General features: G+C 36.1%; 1 long non-coding RNA gene across 1 annotated transcript in view; it reads left to right on the top strand.

The window, feature by feature from the left end:
- The window catches only part of LOC120313871, a 106,860-nt gene extending 88,657 nt beyond the window's left edge, over positions 1 to 18,203 (top strand). The window contains exons 3-5 of the long non-coding RNA XR_005558278.1: positions 12,127 to 12,278; positions 17,210 to 17,324; positions 17,894 to 18,203. This is a non-coding gene — a long non-coding RNA (uncharacterized LOC120313871). The remainder of the gene's footprint in view (positions 1 to 12,126; positions 12,279 to 17,209; positions 17,325 to 17,893) is intronic.
- The last annotated feature ends 514 nt before the right edge of the window (positions 18,204 to 18,717 follow it).

The raw sequence follows: 18,717 nt of genomic DNA, 5'->3' as shown, positions 1-18,717 counted from the left end.
TGGTTTGTTTCCAGTTTATAGTTTTTATTTCCTACCTCAGTCTTATGTGTTCCAGATAATTTGAGCAGCTAAACCCTATCACTACTGACCTTTTAATATGCTGCCTAGCACTGCTTTGGAGTTTTGGTTCAGATTTATGAAGATTACTGTACCGTTATAGGCATGGTCTCAAGTTCATAATGGCATCAAAATATTAACTGATTAATATATATAATAGAAATTTATCATGGACTATTGAAGCTAGGAGTTCTTTATAGTAATCCACAAAATTATTAAATATGCATAGGAAGAAATTTACATGGGTGAATGTATCCTAAATACAAGCCTATTTTGAACTTTATTAGAGGAGCTAATCCTTACTAGACCCTGATGCGTATTAGAACCACTATTATAATGAGTTGGATATTTATGAACATTTTAAATGAAAATTGTCATATATTTATAGCCTAACACCTGAATGAGAAGAAATTATCAACTATCCTGATGCATACAGGCACATGAAGCTAGCCAATCATTTGAAACAACCTGGACTACTGCCTGCCTGCCTTACTGCCTTGTATCCCAAACCCCCAACTTTTGTTCAAGTGCTTGTACTGTGACCACATATTTTGCTTGATTCTTTAAGATATGGTTCTGTAGCATTTAGTTAACAAACTGACATGGAATGCCCTTCTACGTTTGTTTCTGTGACACTGTTTTGGATATTTGCCTTTTCTTTAATCAGTGAGCTGAGTAGTGAGCTTGGACATACAGTATATTGAAGGATTCATGACATGTTTCTCTAAGATTTAGATCTGTCTAGTTTATTTTCATTTATTTAATTTCCTTAAATATAATCTGTCACTCTTCAAAATATCAGTTTCCAGAACATGTCCTGAAATTCACTTTAAAAGAAAAAAACCATAAGAAAAACAAAAACAAACAAAAGTAAATCAAAGCCAAGAAGCATTAAAAAAAAAAAAAACAGTGCTACTGCTTAAAAATTATTCTACGGTTTTATGGAATGATTAATATTCCAGGCTAGACAGGTAGAAAATTACCAGTCTAAAATGCATTTATTCCTTTAATATGAAAATGATTTTGAAATGAACAATAACTCTTTATTTCACTGAATATTGTTACATATGAAGAAAGTGTCCTCTTGCTCTACTGACCAGCAAAATAAAACATAAATAAGTAAAAAGGGGGAGAGGGTGACACACAGTGCCAGGAGAACACAATGTGTCTGGATAAAAGTTTGGATGTGTGATTCACATTCGTAGGGGAGCCAGCTGTTAGAAAATGATAGCGTGAAACAGACCTATTTTTAAAAGGAGGAAATTGTAGCTAATGACATATCTACTGAAAGCAGGTAATTTTAATTATATCTGATAGTTAAAAGTCATGAATAATTTATTACCCAAAGAAGTGTGGTGCTCACTGTCTCTCTCTCTCTTTTGCTTTCTCTCCCCCCTCCTCTCTTCTCTTGTCTTTTAATCTTGATAAAACTTGATAATTAAGATTGTAACTCCTGAAGTTTTGTGATATGAACCATAGCCTACAGAGTTAATGGTGCATATACTGCATTTATAGTGGGGACCTCTCCCTCTTCAGAATTCTTAATTTGATCCCTCCTAATTCTCTCTTTTTTAAAAATGTCTACCTCTATACCAACATTGCATCCCTTGGCTTAATCCCCCACAGTCCAATTTTGTGTGCGCTTCACTTGAAAGTGAGTCTTATTAATTCAACCAGTTTTACCTCCATGGAAAAGCCTGGACAAATTTGGGCCTTTGCTGCAACTGCAATGAAGTTTTCACAATCTCTTATGAATCTTTCAACCTTTCCCTGAATAATTCAAGGTTCTTCTTTATTCATAATTTCTTTGTCTATTTTTTCACTCTTATTTAGTTGCAGCTTTAACTTTTTGACAGATAGACCCTGCCATAGCTGTGTCATTATTATTAATGCTAGACAACCAGTTAGCAAAATCTGATTCAGTGTTTGGCAGCTGAGTAAATGGTAAATTCATGATAAAAATGACTTTAACTATGAATTAAAATGTTTCAGGCTGAGCTTTATTGTGTACAGTTTGGGTTGCTGTAATAGCAAAGGTATCACAAAACAAGCTAGAAAAGAAACAAAGTCCAAATGAAATTAGACAGACCACATTTCTATGGGGAGTGACTATGTTTGTAGTTTGTAATTTTTAAGACACTTCAGTCATATGATTCTAAGCAGCACAAAGCAATATTATTGAAACAATATCATTAAAGCCAAATCAGTGAAAAACAATTTTTCATAAGTAATATTATAAAATAACATTATTATCCAATAGAAGAGAATATATGTACCTCATGAATGAACAATGGAATCTTTGATGCTCTCTGAGTTTGGTTGTTTGCTTAGAGATGTTTCATTACCCAATTAGGTAACATCATCAGTGTGAATAAGTGTGAGTTTGGCTCACTGTTGTTGTTTTTTTTTAATATATTTTATTGGTTTTATAATTTTAACAAAAAGTGTTTGAGACACATCGTGGTGTTTGGGTAAACAAAGATTCCAACATAAAATCACAGAATAACAGCTCAACTTAATACATTCGCTATCATCTCTCTATTTCCCTCAAATAACATAATAAATTTAATATATTTCATTTCTATGCTAAATTTCTATTACTACTAAACCTGTTTATTAAAAGTTTATCAATTTCAATTACCATAATCAAATAATGTTTTACATCAACATATTTCTTGCAAATATATTCAAATTCTTAATCTCTCTCATCCCTTTTTTATCACCAATTTTATTTATTTCTTCTTCCAATAATAGCTAATTTAGTTAAAAGTGTGAGTAAGTGTGAGTTTGGCTCACTGTTTATGTATAATAACATGCCCTGCCAATTTTGGTGGTCGTTTGTTTTTCTCCTTGGTAGTTAAATGAATTAAGGTATTGCTTTCTGTTTGTTTGTCTGGTGTTATTTCCTGCTTATCTGTATGTTGGCTATTGAAGATGTGTTCTGATTATTTATATAAATATTGTACATACGTACATACGTACGTAGGTGCATATGTATGTATGTATGTATGTATGTATGTATGTATGTATGTATGTATTATCTCTATGTGTCTACAGATAGCTGATTTGTCTGAATGCCAAGCTTCCAGGTATTCCCTAATGGTTTTAGGATATTAATAAGAAAACTGCAGGGACTAGTCCAGGTAGTTGCCTGGAGTCAAAACTCACCTGAAGGAACAAATACATTTTTGGAGAACCAAAGTTTTTCATATATATATATATATATATATATATATATATATATATATATATATATATTCTGAGGTTTTCGTGGGTGTTTGTATGTAGGTCTTTGGTTATTCAGGTTTTCTCCCATTGGAAGTGTCTTGGCGATGTTTCGACGCAAAAAGCAAACCCAAAGCCACACCAATGATGAAGCACGACCACAAACCAGAAGCCAGACCACAGCTGCATCATTAGCCACTTTAAACCCCTCCAATCCATACATGAAGCAAACTGAAACCCACCATGAAGATGAGGCACGACCATAAACACGAAGCCAAAAAATAGCAATGCAGCTCACCATTTTAAATCCCCCTGCAACTCAGACTAACCTGAGCACAACAAAGCCCCCACTGAAACAGAACACTCCCCCAGCCAATCAGAGCACAGCCAACCCCCCCAGCCAATCAGGGCACAGCCAACCCCCCAGCCAATCAGAGCACAGCCAAGCTCCTAACCAATCAGAACACACCTCCATCCAATCAGAACATAGCCAAGCTCTCATCCAATCAGTTCATAACCCCACTGGCAGATAAAAGGAGGAAACAGCTACAATCACACATTGCTCCTAGAAGCACGAAGCCGAAAGCACCAGCCTGAAGATGAAGAATGAGACTTCGTCGAAACATCGCCAAGACACTTCCAATTTTACGTGGGAGAAAACCCGAATAACCAAAGACCTACATATATATATATATATATATATATATATATATACAGCTAATATATACTTAGTACATATGCACACTTTAAATAGGTAAAATGCATGGAAAAATGTCTAAGTGTTCTTGCACACACATAGGAATAACAGTTATTTAGTATTGCTTTTTCTTCTGAATATATTTCTTGTCTGGCTCTGACTAGCAACTTATTTTAAAATGTTGGAGAGAAGAACATCCGGAGACAGTGAAACTGCAGGCAGCCTTTTCACTCAGTGCAGTGGCTCCTTATGACTAACTCAATTGATCTCCATATGCTTCCACTCATTCTTGCTCTGAGCAACATTACCTTAAGTACTTCACCATTCCAACGTTTTGATTACAAAGACTTGACTCAAAAAGAAATAGAATTCTGGAAACACAGACATAACTTTGTCAGCCAGGCTGGATTTCATACAGTACCAAAACCTGATTGAAAGCTAAGTAGAATGGAATGCCCCCAATCATAATGGAGAATTTTTTACTTCAAATGCCTTAGAATATGAATAAAAACAAAGCACAGAAGATGCTTTCCATTGAAGACATTTTTCCTACTTATTGTCGCTGTACATATACAGTATAAGTCTATAATGGTACAAGCAATCATGCATTTATTTTTACAATTCATGAGCAGGGAAAATAAAGACTTTTTAAATCTTTATCAATACGTTAATGGTGCTGGTGGTGGTAAGTTAAGGAAAATTCTTCTTTGATTCAAAGTGCTCCTGCCTTAAATGCCTTACTTCTGGTATAAGTACATCTTTGTGGACAAGAGAAACAGTAGAGCATAGCTAAAAGTAGAAACATCTATTTTGCATTTAATATTTAAGGGAACATATCTAAATATATTTAAACAATGCAAAAATATTTCAAATGCTATATATATATATATATATATATATATATATATATATATATATATATATATATACACACACACACATACACACATACATACATACATACATACATGTAGGTCTTTGGTTGTTCGGGTTTTCTCCCGCGTAAAATTGGAAGTGTCTTGGCGACGTTTCGACGAAGTCCCATTCGTCATCTTCAGGCTGTTTTCAGCTTCGTGCTTCGAGCAGCACGAAGCTGAAAACACCAGCCTGAAGATGACGAATGGGACTTCGTCGAAACGTCGCCAAGACACTTCCAATTTTATGTGGGAGAAAACCCAAACAACCAAAGACCTACATACAAACACCCGCGAAAACCTCAGAAAACAAATATACATGTATATATATATATATATATATATATATATATATATATATATATATTTAAACAATGCAAAAATATTTCAAATGCAATAAAGTAAAAATTTGACTCTTGGGAATTTCCATTTTAAATTTAAATTTAAAATTTAAATTTCTCTTGGTGATCATTAGGAAGGAAGGAAGGAAGGATCTGGAGTCATAATAGGATAGACATCTCTAAATATGATAGTAGCTGAATTGGGACAGATGCTTGTGATTTTCTATTTAAAATGACTCTAACTGGCTCGTAAGGAATATGAGGGCATTTTAAGAGCTTGTTTAAAAACCATGGTTATATCTCTCTTGCTTAGAACGTACCATTTTGAGGGTGCTCCAGAAAATGGTTCAAATGACAGCTCAATCTGTCTTTATCAAGATACTTTCCTATTACAGTAGCCTTCAGAAAGCTTGGCAAATAGTGTTACAGGCTTCTACTTCAAGAAAACAGTATGCCTTAAAAACTACCCAAGCCCTTCCCTCTAACTGACTTAGGCCCACAGATAAAATTCACCATCTGGCTCATGGCATCTAAGCTCATCCTTCTCAATGTGCCCAATGAGAGTGCCAACAGTTATGAATAACTGTTCAAGGAGAAGGCCAGAAGCAGAATGCAACAGTGAATAATATGATCCACAGGGGAAGAATAATAAAACAGAAGGATAATGGTGCAGCCACATAGCAGTGCAGACTGCATGCACAGATGACATCAGCAGGACATCTAGCCACAAACCAGCAAGAAACCCATAAACTATATTTATGGTGGCTAGCTTACACACAGCAGATGCAATCACAGTGCTTGTCTGTCTCATACTGCCTGGGGCTTGGCACTGGACTTTGAATGCTTCTTTGGGAAGGCAGTTAGTTGTTTCTCTGCCTGATCTTGCTGTTACTTTGCTCTGTGACTATCACACTCTTTTCAGCATCTTTGTAAAATAGCATATGGAAATTATCCATATTTTTTTTGATAGCTAAGCTACATTTCACACACACACACACACACACACACACACACACACACACACACATATTCTGTCACCCACTCACGCACACACTACCAGTGATTGTGAGGCATGTCAAGGACAATACTCCAAAGTAGGTTGGGTCGGAACTTAACTCTGAAGGATATTTCAAAAATCCTGTGGCTGTGTTCATGCTATCATCTAGACCCTGAGCAACATAGCAGAATGCTAGCATAAAATTATGCTGAATTGGTGGCCAAACCGCATTCTTTTTCAATAACAAGATTAATGAATGATACTTCCCTTAAAGCTTTAATACAATTGGTGGATTGTCCCAACTCCATTTCCCTTCCACTTGTAACTTGGAAAGACTACCTCAATCATTTTCTTTAATGTGTGGTTGGTTGGGGTTTAATGAGGGCATACAAAGTTTAATCCACATTTCATGTTGTTCAAGATGACAAGGCAGGACTTCTGGTGAAGACTTGGCCAGCACCTGACACATGCAGAGAATCTCCTTCCTCTGGACTGCCATTTTTTCCAACTTGCAGTAAAGGACTGAAATTTATACTGAATTACAATTTGAAAGAGAACATGTATAAGATGATGTATCCTTGGTATTTAACACTTAATAAATTCTCAAAGATGCATAAGAATGCCTCTAATGTATGTTGGAAATGTAAGCAAGTGAAGGCACTTTTTATCATCTCTGCTGGACATATGAGAAACCTAAGAAATATTGGAATCAGGTATACATTTTAATTCACAGAATTCTCAAATTGAACATACGATTGAGGCTAGATTAGGAACATTGCTTTTTATATGACAATGGTAGATGGAAGGACTCGTAAATACAATGGAAGAAAGGATGCTAGCATTTAATAGAGTTGGTAGAGATGGCAAAATTGACTGCTTTGATTAAAGAAAAGATTTTGTCTAACTTTGTTTCTATTTGAAAAACACTTTTCTATTTTTTGCTTGAAACTGAAGGAAATGAAATTTTAACCCTGGGATTTGATTATTAGATTTGATTATGGTTATAGAAGTACTATATGTTGTGGTTTATTTTAACTCAAAGGATCACTGTATTTTATACTTATACTTATGAAAGAAAATTGGAATCTATTCTTTTCTATAGTTTTTTCCCCTTCCTGTCTGCACTCCCTAATTTTGATTTTTTCCTGTTTACTTCCTCCTTTTCTGCTTTTTTTCCTTTGCTTTTTTCATATTTAAAATAATAATAATAATAAAATTTTATTTTAAAAATATGGCAAAGTGACTATTTGCAGATGTGATAGACTTGTGACCTGTCATTTAGGCTAATTTTGAGTCTCAATCTTGTGCTTTTTGGAAAGAACACTAAACCTATGTCCAAAATAGGCCAAATTGCCAGTATAGAGGAAGATTGTGGAATTGAACAGAAAGAAGATCTCTCAATATACTAGGAGACCCCACTTTGTATCTCTCCTCTATGCTTGTGACTTGTAGAGGAACCTCTTTTTGGACACAACATTATTTCAATAAACCATTATTCTTAGACTTACCACTTCAGAGATTTTAGTTAAAAAAGAAAAGTAATTCTGGAAACAAATAAATATAGGATACACATATCCTATATCAATAAAGTCTGCATGAAAAAGGCAAGAATAGTATTGGATAACCATAACCAACAACATCCAAGAATAGACCATGCAAAATGGTTTGAGGGTAGGCAAAATGAAACCTTTCCTCCTAAAGGTGGGGGGGGGAGTTGTAACTTTGAGTCAGTGTTGAATTCTAGTGACTACCTGGACAAGTGCTTGACATTTTCTTGGCAAGACTTCAAAAGTAGCTTGCCATTGCCTTCTTCCTAGGGCTAAGAGAAAGGGGCTGGTCCAAGGTCATCCAGCTGACTTTGGGCCTAAGGAAGAATCAGAATTCATGCTCTCCCAGTTTCTATCCTGGTGCCTAGAGTATATGAAACAGGGTTTCTTATTACTTATTCTTATACTCCACCCAAGTAACAAAAGTAAAAAAAAAACATGGTCACACAGAAGCTCATGCCAGAAGAAGAGGAGAAAAACTCTTGAGTGAGTGGTAATCACAGGTCTTGTAACGTTCAAAAAAATATTAAACTAGGCTATATAAGGAGCTCAAGTAAATCTTCACTGATGCTTTCAGGAATATTAGTCAGATATTATAATGTCTCATACATGTTCTTTCGCAGCCTAAGACAAAATGGCCATGGAGGACAATGCCCAATAACCAGAGTGAAAGGAGCATATCCACAGCAACCCAAAGTAGCCAAAATTTTGCTTGGAAGATTCTAGACCCTGACCATTGTTGAGGAAACGTCATAGATCAGGGGTGTTAAACTTGCCACGTCACGTGACGCGGCATATCGTGACTTTTTTCTCCTTGCTGGAGCTGGGGTGGGCATGGATTCTGTGTGACGCATCTGGCCCACGGGCCAGCAGTTTGATACTCCTGTCATAGATTATACCTCAAGAAGATTAACAAAGTGTCAGGAGAAGGGAAATGCTATTTTGAAATTGGAACAACTAATATGACTTAAAACTGTCTTTAATTTGGGTTGAGGATGACACAAAAGCAACATTCCAACGTCCTTTTATTTAGAGATTGTTAATGGAGTATTTTCATGCTATGATTAGATATGAGGATGAACTCTTAAGCATCTGCATGGCTTTCAGACTTTCACTTGGACATCACTTACATTTTTTATTCTTGGCATGGACTATTTGTAAGGGAGAAAACTCCTGTGTGTGGCTGACTCATGTCAAAAAATCCTGCTCCTAATTAAAGGTATTAAAAGTCAAAGTATAATGCCAAAAAGTATAATACCTTTTTTGGTATAAAGTGCCAAATAATTTTGGTATAAAATATAGATTAGATTTCCCATCATTAGTAGAAATGATAGGAAAGGAAGCATCCTTCATCGGAATAAATTAAGAGTTAAACTACTTGAGAAAACTACCCAGGGTCAGAACACAGGCAAGCCCTATTCTAATAGATCTCATTCATGTGGGAATTAAATACAGGAAGTACTTGATCCTCATGTCAGCACAGCTGACATTCATTAGTCCTAATCACTAGACTAATTCTAAGTAAGTCTACTATGGTGGTGTTTTTTACTATAGCCGAGCACTGTTCACCTGCTTGGTTTACTGATTTATCCCACAGAGATAGCAGTGCACCATAGGCTGGTTGCATGAGTTTCTGGTTTATTTGTCAGAGTTAGAAGAGATAAGGCTTGATACTCTTTGATGTGGTGGCACCTCCCCCCCCTTACACCCCATTTCTCATTATGCTCATTCTCCTAATCTGAAGATGACTCTGCGCAGAGGAATACAATGTCAGGCCAACCTTCTCTTTTCTTCCATATACGCAAATAGGCCCATGCTCATACAGAGACAAACTGAGCTTAAGAAGAATGCATTATAACTTTCCCAACTGTGGTTATTCAATGCACTGGAAACATTCCCTGAAGGGATGCCCAGTGTCTTGAAATGCTGGTCTCAAAAGAATTGATTTTATTTAGTCCCTCCCTTCCCTGCTGTGCAAGATAAGAGTCTAACAAGTCAAGTGAATCAATTGAAACAGCAGCTCAGTTGGAAGCTAGCTTTACTCAGCCTTCACCTTTTCTGAGTGGCTTTGGAAGCTGACAAAGCCTGTCATAACTAGGCATAACTATCTGCACCAAATGTGTTTCTCAATAAGGTACCCATCAAAGACAATATTTGGAAGTTCTGTCACAAAATTTAAACATATCCCAATTTCGGACTCCTAGATTTTGTCATGAAGATATTACATTGCCGCATTATTACCTGTACTTGCAAATAAACGTTCTTAACGACTTTAAGAAAAAGCAGGGCAGATAACACCCAATTTTTCTGCTCAGCTGCTATTATATCTTCCTCCAGCAAAAGAAGGTAATTAAAGCCCATTACTCCACTTTTCCAATAGAAATCAATTGGTGATACGGAGGGCTTCTCTTTCCATCTTACTTACTGCTGCATTTTGAAGTTATGATTTTTCTTTAAATGACAAATTTTGGCTTGAATGTCCCTTTAAGTAATATTGGAATCAGGTTAATGTTAATAGAAGTATTTTAAAATTGAACACTACCTATGGATATTAAAAAGCCTTGATCTACACTGTGCTAGGCAGTTCATTATGGTAATATGGATTAAAATCTTTATTTGTTTGTAAAATGTTTATTTATATATACTTTCACCGTATATCTTCTACCCAGGGGTTTTGGGACTACAATGAGAATATTATACACGATAATAGAACCTGCCCATTCATGTAAAAAGTTGAAAAATCATCTTAAGTGAAATTGCTGAAATCTCTTGCAAGAGTATGGCATTCCTGCATGAGGTGTGACAAGATTTCAGTGTCTTTGCACATGTAAGAATGCAACTAGACTTATGTTCCCCTGAGATCCAGGACATGTGTACATTTAGGAATAGTTCCCATTATAGACAGGAATAATCAAATCCAGCACCTGTACAGTACAGCCATCCATCTTACCCAAATGGCTTTGGGCAGTTTACAACAATTAAAACAACAATACAATAAAAAAGTTAAAAGCCAATATCAAAACATCAAAAATCATGTAAAAAAAAGATATGGTCAATGGCCCAAGTCCATCTTTTCATCTAGCTCAGTCAGTGCAAATGTCCCCCACCGTTGCCTCACTTCCAAGCACTATAGTAAGCCATGTCCTGAGGGCTGTCCTAAGGCCAATAGGTCAAAGCCAATCTAAGATGGCATTCAAAAAATGCTTTCTTTTTGTGTCCCATTATATGACACTCTGTCATAGACAGGAACCATGTCCTCTCTTACTGATCCTGCTGGGAAAGATAGACATAATCCAGGACACATGGTCACTCAAATCTGGTTCCCATGCTATATAAGACTTTATTGGTCATTATAAACACCTTGAATTACATCTGAAAACACATTGGCAACCAATGCAGCTTGCAGAGCAGAGCTATAATATATGGTGATTGAGGAACACATATAACTGCCTGTGTCACTGCATTTTGTACCAGCTGCAGCTTCTGAATACCCTTCAAACCCAGCCCCATGCCCAGCAGGTTATAGGAATCTATTCCAAAAGTGACTAGGACATGAGTGACTGTAAAGAGAGCTTCCTGGTACAGAAATAGGAGCAATTGGTGCACAACCTAGTATATATATGTGGGAGGTCCCATGATAGCTGGGAAAATTCTGTTTCATGCTTGAACAACTTGGACTGATTTCAGATTTTCCCAACAATAGAATGCCTTCAAGATGTTATGAAGACCTGTCTTTAACAAAGAAGAAATTGGTGTGCCTTTGTGTCCTTCTAGATATGAGTACTATACCTGCTCCCAAATTCTTTGTGGAAAAAATATATCATAGCCCCAAATTACTGGTGTATTTACTATTCTATAACTTTAGCCATGTGTTCTGAATATCTCTATGTATCAGCTTGGATTGTTATTCTATACACAATCAAGCATATCATTCACACACATAGATTGCAAAGAATTGTGCAACAAGTTTATAATACCTGTATCTGTAACTGTAAGGAATTCTGAACAATAAGAGAAGGATGGCAGAATTTTCAATATCCTGAACAAGTTTCCAGTGGGGTAATTGTGTTAATCTGTTGCAGTAAAAATGATAAAGAAACTTGTACTAAAGGCCAGTGTAGTTCAAAAAGCCTATGCTGTAATCTGGTACCTTTGTCAGTTCCACTGTAATTATCAGGATTCTCCAGGGTAAGCCATGACAGTTAAACAGGCATAAAGCTTACATAAGTTCATAGTGAAAATGTAGTCTTGTAGTTTGATCCCTAAATTAGTTAAATATTCAGACTTAAGTCAGCCTGATTCTTTGCTGCCAGTATACTATATAGAAACTTGTGCTTTGTCTCTGTAGAGAACCATGGAGAGGATCTTGAAGGGGATATTCAAAAACTGTTACAAAAACAAGGGCAGAAGCATTCCTTTAGCCCTGGGAAAGGAGAAAATGCTAGGAAGAGGCTCAGCCTGGCTCTTCCCTGTCTCAGTGATGTATAAGAGGGAGAGAAGGTAAAGTATAAGCAAACTTGCAAGCTTCTGTTGCTATAACTTATTTAAATGATGTATAGTGTTCTTCCGTGGAGTCAGGTTTTTTATATAATCTTATCTTGATTAGGGCTGACAATCACATCAATTATCAACATATGCACAACATTTGGAGCAGAGTAGGAGCACTCCTTTTGATCATCAAAAAACTTACATTTCCATGGTGTGCCATTCATAGATGACCCAGACCACATTTTACCCTAGGCCTAGATCCTAGAGACATCCAACTGAGAGTTGTTAAATGCTGAATTGACATTGAAATTGTCATAACTAAAATTGCTGACATTCTAGTAAGAGTATACTAGTTTCTCAAATAGGCCTTAGTGTGGCAGACCTGGAAACTAACCAGTGAAACACCAATTTTCACAAAGGAATAATTTAAAGTCTATTCTAGGCCAACTGGCGGAAACGGTAATCAAAAGAAAAAACAACACCCAGATATGATACAGAATAACAAGTATTACTGAAGGAAGATCAACATGGAATCATCTGTTTATCTGTCTCCATAATCTTCCACAAGTTGGTGTGGCCCTTTTAACAATGTATACCTTGATTTTCAAAAAGAATTTGACAAATTTTTTCACCAAAGTTTTTCAAGTAAACATCACATTCAGAATGGTAGGGATGAACCTGTCTTCAAGCTGGAAAAAGATCTTGGAATAACAGTGGGTGGCTCAGTGAAGATGTCAACTCCATACACAACAGCTGTGAAAAACAAAACAAAACAATTTCCATGCTAGGAATTACAAGTGATGGACTGAAAGTTTAATTGCCAACATTGTGATGGCTTTATAAAATCTAAAACGTCTGCATATGCAGTAGTAAAAACAGTTCTAGTCATCACATTTGAGAAAGGATATAATATAACTGGGGGAAAGTGCAGAAGAGAGCAATTGGGATGACTGTAAATTTGAAGATTGCCTTAAAGCTTAGAACACGGGCATCAAACTCGCCATGTCACGTGATGTGTCGTGATGTATCATGACTTTTTTTGCATTGCCAGAGCTGGGGTGGGCACAGCCTCCATGCAAGAGGCCCCATGATGCAAGGGGCCCACGCGCTGGCAGTTTGACACCCCTGGCTTAGAATATTTTTGCTTCTTTCATTTAGAAAAAAAAAAGATGATGGAAGGGGGATATGATTGTGGTATATAAAGTAATGTATAATATGAAGAAAGTAGATGAGAAGACTGAATTATTCTAAAGAGCGCATTGTTTTAATCAACTACAATAATACTGGAATGATCAAATCTCTTGTAGGATTAATACAACTCTTGTGCAGCAAAACTAATTTTTAGCATGATAAACATTTTTACTCTTTCATTTTAATTATCTGTTTTTAAGTAATATCTTTGTAATGTATTATTTATCAGCAGTAGCCTATTTCAAAATCATCTTAGTATAATTACTTATTACATTTCAGATTGATTTGTTGATAAATATGAAGGCTGACAGTTTTGTGAAAAAAGGGAATATTATAATTTATTTCTGGCTTTTGGGTATTGGACTGATTTTAATCTTCATGGGTTATATTTTCCTTAATCTTCATTCAAAACAGAGACAGTAGCCTATTCAGCAATTTGACTACAGGTGTTCATGCACAAGTCAGTATACAATACAGTTTCTCCTAGGCTTTCTAATATTTTCATACTTTCAAATCCAAGCAGGCAAGATTTTTGTTATTTTGAACCCATCTATTACACCAACGCTCTTAGACAACTTAAAGTTATTAAAAGAAACCAGGTAGGAGTTTTAAAAGGCTTGTATAAAGTAGAAACCACATCAGTATTAAGTCACACTCATAAAGAAGAATGAAGGAGATGACAGCAAATGGATTATATTTTAAAAACTGCATATTTCAGATTGCATCCAAGTTTTTTGAGAATCTGGGGCAAAGAAAAAGGTACTGGCTGACCCCTCATTTTTTAAAATATAACAACCTAAGAGTTGTTCCAATCTATTCCCATGTTTAAGTGAAACACATAGGTTTACTATTAGGCAGAGAACAGAAGTAATGAGACACATGGCAGCTTTTATATTAGAAAAGCTAGAGATTAATTTTAGATGGTGTAGACAGATCTAATGACAGGGGATAAGTCATTGTGTGTTTCTTTGAGTGCTTCAGACTGTAACTTTCTTGTGTTCATCCATCAGTGCTCTTCTGTTGTAAGTTACAAATGGAATTGCAATTGATTTTCCTCACTGTTATTGGTTTATTGTGCTTTTTCTTTATGTACATCCCATTATGTTTTGTCCACACCAGTGCTCTTAATACTATTACTAAGTATTTTTAAGAGGTATGCTTTTAGGTGGGTGCTGGTTTGTTCAAAGCTGCAATTAATGCTATCTTTAACATCATACTTCACTTAAAGTGTATATTTAATGAGTATTTCAATAGGTTTCCAGCATGAATTGTTAAATGTAACATGTAAAAATGATAATGAAATTACTTCTTAAAATGAAGAACTAAATACCAGTCAGGAATGGGCCTTTTGGAAACTGGAGGCCTCATTTAAAATGGGACAGGAAACAGAAGGGGAGCGGTATATCATGCATAAGGCCAGAATTTTAACTTGGGAACTTTATAAGGTGACCAACTTTTTTACAGTGAAAAGGAGGACACAAATTAATTGAAGAAAAAAATATTGTAAATAAAAAAAAACATTTTATTCATTGCAACAATAATACAGACAACTTGCATGTGCAAAGTTTGCCAGCTGGGTGTTTTGGCGCGCTCAGCAGCAATTCCTATCGGCTTTCGAAAGCCAATAGTGGGAGTAGCACAGCTCATGCAAAAGTTGAAAAAAAAAAACCTATCAAAAAAAGGTGCCGGAACCCCATTCTGAGGGTTCTATGAGGGGAAAAAAAAGCCCTGCAGATTAGTCTTCAAATATCGAAAAGGAGGACATGAAGGAGGACACTTTTTGAGGGAGGACAGAACTTACAAAAGGAGGACTGTCCTCCCTAAAGGAGGGCGGTTGGTCACCTTAACTTTGAGGGCTTATGGTTTTTAATTTTTATTTTTTTAACCGGGCTATGTCTATTTTGGTATTCATACCTTTTTTGTTGCATCCTGTCTTAACATGGCAGAAACTACATTGTTTATTCTTGACAAAAAATAATATGCATATAAAATGTACTGGAAAAAACACCTCATTCGTTGTTATTTTGCTATGGTAATCATGACTGTTATAGCACTATAATACTAATGGAAGTCATTCCAGACAATATATTTGAAGCAGTAACCCCTTGCTAAAATGGTAGTAAATACATGTTTTTGGTAATCCCTGTTGGAATCAGCAGGGTTTGGACAGATAGGAAAATGTAGGCCTGTTAGCTAATGAGGCCTGAGAAATCAGAAAATTAACAAAATAAATTCTTCCACTCAGATTGCCTAGCTTATTTAGCAAAACACTTGGAAAAATCTCTGATGCAAAAGCCAAATGGGCAGCCAAAATTCTTGATACATTATAATTTTTATTATGATAGATTGTTCATATGAATAGAAGCATAATACTAAGGTAAAAGGGAACTTCCAGTTTCACTACTGTTGATCTAAGGTGAATTTAGCATAAAATAATAAATCTTAAGTGTAATTTTTCCAGAGGGAGCCAATTAACATCTCCATTTCCCCCCCTGTTTTTAAGTACTGTTAAAATGTTTTTTGGGGGGAGGGGAGAGAGGAATCTCATTTAAATGAAAGAGTGGCATAGTGTACCGTTGCCTTTTTCCTAGGACTGAGAGAGGCTGATTGTCTCAGAGCTAGCTTTCATACCTAAGGCAGGATAAGAACGCATGATCTCCTGATTTCTAACTTGGTGCTTTAACCACTATATATCAAAACACAAAGCTGGCGATCCCACGTGAAAATTATCATGAAAAGAAAGTTAAATATTGCTCCATTACACAATTCCACAGTGTTTTCATCCCCCTGAGGGTGCAGGGTACAGGTAATTCCCCAGGTACGAACGTTCATTTAGTGAGTTTTCACAAAAATGAATTTATTCAGAAAGGGTACTTAGATTAGAAATTCAAAATTGCGAGCAAAAAGAGGCCTCTATAGCCATGTGACTTGGATTCAGTTACTGCTGCAGTGGCGGGAATGTTTAACTCTGATTTGTCTGGGCCATTCCAATTATGAATGCAATTTCCTGAAGCAGGAAGGGTTTTTGTTTTGTTTTTATTTTGGTCCTGGTCACATGGCCAAACAAGAGCTGAGCCAGTGGTTTGGTTTTGCTTTTTGGATGCTGGGTGGAGAATCTGCTGTTGCCTGGGCTTGCAGACTGCTTCTGTAATTACCTTAATATATATATTAAAGCATATACTCTATAGTGCTTGCAAACTCTTTGTTTGCAAACACTTTGGGAACTGCTCTGCTTTTTAAGTACTGCACTTTGCAAACTATTGTGTTTGTAAGTACAGTACTTTGCAAAGACAAAGTTTGTTTGCATTTTCCTTGAAACTGCTTGTAGAAATGCTAGCTGGGATCTATGGAAAGATTTCCATAATGTTGTGTTTCCTTGCTTTTATTTTGGAGGTTAGTGTATATTACTGTCATTTGTAGGTTTTAAATTTAAATTGCCTCCAGAAGATGTGGCTGCCCTATCACTGGAAGCTTTTATGAAGAGACTGGATAGGCATTTATCAGAAATACTCTGTTGTGAGAACATTGGGTTAGACTTAGATGATCTCAAAGTCCTTTCCATCTCTGTTACTGTTGCAAGCTGAGAGTTCTGCAAATCCCTCTGCCATCTCCCCCTGAGTGCCTGGCTGGAGACTCTTAACCTAATTAATGGCAAGTGGTTCTTTTTTTAAAGCACTTGCTCTGGGCAGCTGAAGAAACTTGAGCTAACTAGCATCAGGGTTGTTTTTATTTATTTATTTTATTTTTCAAAGCATCTGCAATGACAGCAAGTTCTGCTTGGAGGCAATTTAGTTCCTGAGCTGGCTGCACCGGAAACAGCTGATGGGAAACCGGCGGGAGCGATCAATTAACAAATAGGAGGAAACAGTAAGTCAGATCTTCCTTCATTTAACCACCCATTTGATTCAATTAATGAATTTGATTTTAAAAATTTGTAAAATTGAGTGATTCATTTGACAATTTTTTTGACTTATAAGTCTAATGGGCAGGCTCCATTAGGTTCGTACCTCAAGGACTACCTGTATTTCTCATACAATTGGGAGCAGTCTCCCAATGGCCCTACAACTTTGCCTCACATTGTTGTTTTATCGTCTCACTTGGAGTTTTGTCACTTTGACAAGTGAGGGAGTACAAAAATAGCTCTTAGCAGCAATACACCATATTCTTTGTGTTGTCCTGTTGATGTTTTCTAACAAGGAAAAGAAAGAGCTTGGATCCCTTGATTCAAGCCTGCAATCTGGGACTCTAAGGGAGACGGGTGGTTAGAAATATGAAATATAAATTTAAAAAAAGATATTTAGGACAGCCAAGTTAAATAGAAATTTTTGTAGCTGTCCAAGGTTTAAACAAAGCAGGAATAAACCTAAAAGTTTGTGAAAAAATGCCTGATAACATAGTGTTTCACAGTTTGCAGATAATCTGCCTCTATTTTTCAGGCTGAGGCAAAATTACAAGAACAGGACCTTTCCTGCAATGGCTTTAGCTCTCTGGAACTTCATGGCCCTTGAGGTGAGATTTACCCTGCACCAACTTGGCTTTCCAAAGAAGCCTCAAAACTTGGCTATGTTGATTGAACTGAGATCCTGATAGGGGTGTTCCACACTGGAAGTGGTTAGTGGACTAGGAATAGAAAGAAAATCCCACTCCCATCCCATAGCATCCTGGTTTCTTAGCTAATGTCTGTTAATATTAGCATTTAATTTTTAATATTTTGTATTTTTGTTTTTATGATGTAAGTCATCCAGCATTTCCTGACAATGAGATGAGTGTTATAAAAATATAAATAAAATAAATAAAATAATAAAATAAAATAAAATAAATAAAGCCTAAAATGACCTTGATCCATGTTTTTTTAAAAACACACATACATAAACGCAGCAAAGCAATACCATAGATAAATGGAATAAGAACACTTAAGAGATGCTAAGTTTAATGTCACTATTATATTGATATGCTTTTCTATTCATCATTCTGGAATTTCGCAAAATCTTAGCTGCTTCCTGATTTGTGGCCCATTTAAAGGTTTGCTAGTCCATTTTAAATCTTCCCGCTCCACATCTACTATAAGATCACCCATTCTATGCCAGTGAAATCTTACTATCATCACTCATGAGTGTCCCAAAAAAGGTAAAAAAACTCAAGACCACTATCATGTAATCAAAGTCCTGCAAGTCTTCAACTGAAAAGTTTGTTGGTTTTTACTTTTTTGACTCCCTCCTTGTGGCCAAAACTACCCCCTTCCCATTAGGTACCGACACTT

This window comes from Crotalus tigris, unplaced genomic scaffold (assembly GCF_016545835.1).
Source record: "Crotalus tigris isolate CLP2741 ecotype Arizona unplaced genomic scaffold, ASM1654583v1 scf7180000018807.1825209, whole genome shotgun sequence".
NCBI lineage: Eukaryota > Metazoa > Chordata > Lepidosauria > Squamata > Viperidae > Crotalus > Crotalus tigris.
The sequence above is the reverse complement of the archived record's forward strand: the minus strand, read 5'-3'. Positions and strand labels throughout refer to the sequence as shown.